This window comes from Phyllostomus discolor, chromosome 12 (assembly GCF_004126475.2).
Source record: "Phyllostomus discolor isolate MPI-MPIP mPhyDis1 chromosome 12, mPhyDis1.pri.v3, whole genome shotgun sequence".
Taxonomy (NCBI): Eukaryota; Metazoa; Chordata; class Mammalia; order Chiroptera; family Phyllostomidae; genus Phyllostomus; species Phyllostomus discolor.
The window spans coordinates 22,073,478-22,079,447 of NC_040914.2; positions in this window are offsets into that span (position 1 = coordinate 22,073,478).

The following is a 5,970-nucleotide window of genomic DNA, read 5'->3' on the forward strand; positions in this document are numbered from 1 at the left end:
CCTTCAGATCCATTTCAGCACCAAGGACAGCGGCATCTGCCCTGAGTCTCACTGGGGTTCAGTGTTTCCTGGTGGCTTGAGGGGCACCTGGAGGCCAGCCATCTACCAGGCCCAGGGCAGAGTGGGAGGGGCTGGGTGAGGGTATGGTGACTCCTATGTCAGTAATGCTGGTCATGGGTGTTGGGAGCTCCAGAGTGCCGCCTTCCTCAGACGTGACCTGTTACTCTGTGTGGATGTTGACTATGTACTGGATGCTGTGCTACCTCATTAGGTGGGAATAATGAAGGCAGACTGTGAGCATCACTAGAGGAGAGCATTCACCACTCAAAGTGGGGTCCTTATGACACTTTACAGCTGTTCCAAGACCTTAGGAGAAATCAGGTTTCCTTTTAGCTTTTTATGTGTCCCCCAGCCGCTGAATAACTTCAAGCATGCTTTCCATCTTTCCCCACCCGAGCTGATTGTAACTCTTACAGTCCAGGACAGGCTTTCCCTTTTTCTGCATTTCACACATTTCTGCCTGCAGCTTTCTTATCTCTGGCCAGGTGGTCTCAACCACCACAAGGCTCCCAGCCCCACTTCTGCCCAGATACTTCCTGCAGTTTCTCCCCCAAGCTGGTCTGAGCCCCAGAGTTAAAGAGTGACAGGAAGTGTGGGTCCTGAAAGGGCTGAAAACAGGAACTTCACTTCCCTCTGACATTTCCCTCTATTTGTGCCTCTCCATGTTTTCCTCACTCAGCTCAGCAGTGCCCACATAGGGGCTGGCTTCCTGTCCCCTGTGCCCTCTCCAGCATCCACTACACCAGGGGTCATATTTCTCGCAGGTGAACCCTCATCTGAGTGCCCCAGACACCAGAATACAGCTCTCAGGCCACTCAGGCCCAGGCCAGCATTCGATTGGATGCCGACCTCACTCCTGTTTTTAATGGCAGGCCTGGGGCTTCCAGAATAGGGGGGATGAGAAAAACTTAAGATTCTTTGCTGAACAGGACACAGGGAAGGTCCTGGACTCAGAATCCAGAAACAAAGGGCATGACACAGGGACACCCAAACCCTTCTCCCCACCCCTAAGCACCTCTGCACATCAGAGAAGCACTTGGCTGAGTGGGCCCTGACTTACAAGGAAAAACAATCTCTTGTCCACCTCTCACTTCTGGTCTTCCAGACTATTCCCTCTGGCTGTGAGTGAGTAGGTAGAAGGAGAAGGAAAACAGAATGCATGTAATTCTCTTTACCAAAATCAAAGCAAAACTTCATGCAATACTCTGCTGTTTGTGCCTCTGTCTTTATGTAGACCTGGGAAGCCTGTCACTCAGCACACCCTTATCACCTACTGTGCAGCTCATCATTGTGTGGGAAGCTAGTGCACAGGGCTGGTGAGAGATGCACATGCCTGCCTCCAAGGACTCACTTTCCATTGTGGGGACTTACATACACAGCCAAGGGAACTTGTTTCAGCACTCTCTGCCCACCTCCAATATGTCTTCCACAGAGAAGCCAGAGTAAACTCTAAAACACAATGGTGTCCTTTTCCTGCCTCCTCAGTTTAATTTTCCTCCAGTTGCCCCAATGGAAATAGACAGCCCTTTAAGATGATCCCAGGGGTGTCACTCAGTGTCTTGTTTGTTACTAATGCTTAGAACATGCCGCAAACCAAATGCCAACACATGTGTAGGGACACACACAAATTTGTTCATCTAGTCTTTCTAAAAAGTTTATCCTTAGCTGTTGTGGCTCAGTTGGTTAGAGCATTGTCTTGCAGACCAAAAAGCCACAGGTTCAATTCCTAGTCAGGGCCTGTACACAGATTATGGGTTTGATCCCTGGTTGGGACATGTACAAGAAGGCAGTCAATTGATGTTTCCTTAGCACATCCATCTCTCTTTATTTGTCTCTTTCTTTCTCTTTTTCTCTCTCTCTCATCAATGAGAAAAATGTCCTCGAGCAAGGGTAAAAACTTTGTAAAATGAATGTCATGTTTCTCATATAGATACAAAATAAACATGTGTTAAAGAATTTTATTGTGTTTAAAAACACCTAACATTGTATCTACCCTCATAACCAATTTTTGAGAGCCCAGTATTACCAACTTCTGGCACTGTGTTGTACAGAGCTCCCTAGAACTTTCTCATCTTGTGTAACGGAAATGTCATGCCCATTACACAGCAGCTCCCTGTGTCATCTGACTCATGAGTGAGGGAACCAGGCAGAAACGACAGAAGCACAGATCCATATGGAGTGCATGAGAGTTGAAGGGAAGTTGTGAATGGATGTGACACTGTGTTGAGGGGAATTCAAGTGACCCTCCAGCAGACAGAATGCCTGTGTGTGTCTGTGGACTTGAACTACTTCCACGGTTTCCAGTTACCTGTAAACTATGGCAGCGTAAAACAGTTCAAACACAATAGAAGGCCAGAATCAGATAACCCTGGAAGTGTGTGTGGCAGAGAATGCACAGTTTCCCACCACAGACAGCCAGTCATTTCATTTTTGCCTCAATTTTCATACAATAATTAAAGCAAATACTTACTGATAACCTAATATAAGTCAAGCATGTTTCTAAGCAGTGTGGTGGATTCAGCAGTAAGAAGAGGTACAAGACCCTTCATGAGGCTTACATTCTAATGGCAGAAAAGACAGACAAAGAATGACTAAGTAGATCCTGTATTATATGGGTTGGTGATAAGGAGTCTGGGGATAAACACAGCAGGAAAGGTTTATAGGAAACATGGGATGTATTGTATTCTTCATGCGATTATTGAGAAGCTGAGGCTTGAGAGTGTGTACATCAGCTTCACAAACACATGTACACCTCAGATGTGTGCACACAGAGATCACAGACACACACAATCACAGACACACACATATACACACAGAGATCCCCCCACACCCATAGACACAGATACACCTCAAAACACACACAGACATACTCCCCAGAGAGACACACAGAAAAAAGACCGCACCACCAGACATACACACACACACCTTAGATACATACAGAGAGACCACACACACAGGTGCATGCACACAAACACACATGCACAGGTACACACTTCACATACACACACAGGCACAAACACCAGGCACAGAGACTGTAAACGCAGACACACTTGTCCACAGACACACAACACAGACATGCACACATTGAGAAACACCTACACACTTCAGACAGACACACAGACATACCTGACACACACAGACCACAAACACAGACACACACAGAAACTCAGACACATAAACACTTACAGACAGAAACACATGCCACAGAGACACAAACACTTCCAAAGAACACACACACACAGATGCACAATGGGTCTCAGCCCTCTGGGTCTTCACACAGCCAGCATTGCAGGGGAAGATTCAGGCCTGATGGTCAGGCCCACCAGACCCAACATCCCAGCAGGAGGGAAGGTCTGGGACGCTCATGACCCCAGGGTTCTCTCTGCCATTCCACTGACCTTCCCTGTCATTCTCAGAAACAACCCCTGCCATCTGATTTCACCACACTCCTAGTCCCTGAGCTTGTGGTCCAGCAGTACCTTCAGACCCATCACCCCCCCACACATACTGGCCTGAGAGGGAACTACAGTTCTATCCACACTCAGACCAAGCACTGAGTGATGGGCTGGGAAGGTGAGAACACCTCTCCACCTTTGGAAAGACTGAGACCTGAAGCCAGGACAGGTGGGAAGGAAAGTGGACTCACCAGAAATAAGTAGGGGTGGAGGAGCAGGAGGAGAACAGAAAGAGGGAAGGGGGCAACGGAAAGGGGCAGGTGGAGGAGGAGGAAGTGGAAGGGAGGGGAGGGGATTGGGCAGATTCCCTTGGACCCTGGAGCAGAGGGGTTGAAGGTCTGGCTGAGGCAAATGGGATACAGTGCAACCTCCTCACTGTACCATCAGCGTCTCTGGCTCTGGTCCTGCTTGTCAAATGGGGTGACTTGCCTCCCACACAGCCCTGCTTCCTTTTCACCCACCAGCTCACCTGTCCAACCCCCCACACCCATGCTTCCTCCTTCCTCAGGTTCCCCAGCCCACCGTCCTCTTGTGTCAACCCTGAACATCCAGCCTGTCACTCTGTCCCTGCCCCCCACTCCAGGTCCAGCAGGGTCTGTCTCACCTCAGCCCAGACCCTCAAGATCACCATGCTCCAGAGATTAGAGGCAGGTACCCAGGGTGCAGATGCAATTATGGGCCTCTCCAGCAGAAAAAGCAACCTGAGCAGAGCCCAAGGTGCTGGTCCTGCCCTGGGGAGAGGAGGAGCAAGAGTGGCTGGGCTCAAGCTGCAGCCCTGCAGGGTGCAGAGCAGGTGGAGGAGGAACAAGGGGTTTCCTTACAGGGTTTCTTCCCCTTACCAAGTCCTTCCCTTCCCTCTCCTCCTCCCACCCACAGAGTGCCTCCATCCTACAAGACCTGCCCTGTGTGCATGGTGTCCACTGTGCACCAGGCCAGGCCGCTCCTCACACTTCACTTGTAGGAACTCCTCCATCATCTTGACAACCTCCTATGTTCCCTGGATCCAGCTGTCAAAACACAGTGTCACCCCTAGGGGGTATAAACCCCAGAAATCCAGAAAATAGTCTTGCAGTTCTGGAGACAGGAAGTTCAACATCAAGGTGTTGGTTGGACTGTTCCCCTATGAGGTCTCTCTGCTGGGCTTGCAGGTGGTTCTTCCCCTGTGGTCTCTCCTCTGTGTGTGTCTGTGCCCTAAACTCTCCTTATGAGGACACCAGTCCTATTGGATGAGGGTCTACCCTAGTGACCTCATTCTATCTTAATTCCCCTAAAAGACCCATCTCCAAAACCAGCCATATTCAGCAGTAGTGAGGGCCACGACATGAACAGATGTATTCTGAGGGTGACACAATTCAGCCCACAGCACCACGTGATCCTGGGCGTCCGACTGTGCACAGGGCAATGAGGCCTTTCCCCAGGCAGCACAGTGAGCATGGAGGAGCCAGGCTGCAGCCCAGGGCCATCTGGTTGCAGAGCCCACACTTCTGACCCCACCCTGGAGGCCTCCCCTGAGGAAGCCCAGGGTTGAGCTGGCCGTCAAGGCATGTCCATGGAGTGCCAGACTCAGAATGACCACTGAGGATTGGGCAGTTGCAGCACGTGCCCGTACCTAGGGTTCTCCCACAGAAGATGAGGATTGAGGACTGTGATGCCTCCTGTGACAGATGAGGAAGGTGAGGCTTGGAGGGCAGAAGAGCCAGGCCCACCTGACTCCAAAGGCACATTGTGCTGGCATCTTGCTCTGAATCAACACCAGGGATGCCTGGGCAGGGGTCTACAAGCAGGCCAGGAAGCTGAGGACCAGTTGTAGGGTCATAGGCTGGTGACCCCCTGGATGGCCTAATCCTGTCCTCTCTGGCCATTCTCACCTGGGAGCTCACTGTCGACTGCCCAGTGGAACTGGGTTTCCTACCCACCCTGGCCTGTGCTCCCACCAACACGCCCTAGACCACTGAGAACTGGCATGGCCTGGGGCCCCTCTGCCTCCCTGGGTGTGAGGGTCAGTCTCACAGACAGGGACAAAGGCTTCCACAGTCTCCACTTTGACTCCACACCCCAGAGGGAGTAGATGCTCTGGTGGGCTGTGTGTTCATTCATTTGTCTGTCACCACTTGTCTCACCTGGAGGACTATGTCACATTTCCTGCCTTCCCGTTCACCTCTGAGTTCCTCCTGAGTCCCACTCCCAGGTGTCTGATCCTGTGTATTGTACAGCAACTGTGCCTCCTTTCCTGAGTGGACAGTAGTGCCAAAGGGACAGGCCAGGACAGGGAGTTGAGAGTGGTGGTGTGGGTCTTCCTTGGTGCATGGGCACCTCATGGGGACACCATCTGGAAAGTGGAGGTGCTTATCCTCCAAGGGCCAGGCCAGCTCCACCACACAGGCTGCCCAATTCCTCCTCCCTGATCATCATCTTTCTCCCTTCCCCCAGCTTCCTCTTGGGGCTTCGTCTGTCC